We start from the raw sequence: 281 nt of genomic DNA, 5'->3' as shown, positions 1-281 counted from the left end.
ATTCGCATTGACACCGACAGCGTACAAGTTTCTAGAGATTGGGATCGCTGTGGGACCTATTTCCTACGTGGAAATTACCATTGGCGACACCCGAGGCAATCGCATCGTTCTGCCTCAAGTTATGTGGACGACATTTGTCCGGGCGGATATCGAGCAACTGATGCAGTCGCCTGCTCCATCATCATCATTAGTGATTCAGGGGCTTCAAATAGAACTTGTCAAAATACGTGATGTGGACAACGTGAAATTATCTTTGTGTAATAAGTGTTTATACATGAAAC

The sequence above is a fragment of the Trachymyrmex cornetzi genome, unplaced genomic scaffold (genome assembly GCF_001594075.2).
Source record: "Trachymyrmex cornetzi isolate Tcor2-1 unplaced genomic scaffold, Tcor1.1 scaffold1166, whole genome shotgun sequence".
NCBI lineage: Eukaryota > Metazoa > Arthropoda > Insecta > Hymenoptera > Formicidae > Trachymyrmex > Trachymyrmex cornetzi.
Note: the sequence above shows the minus strand (reverse complement) of the source record.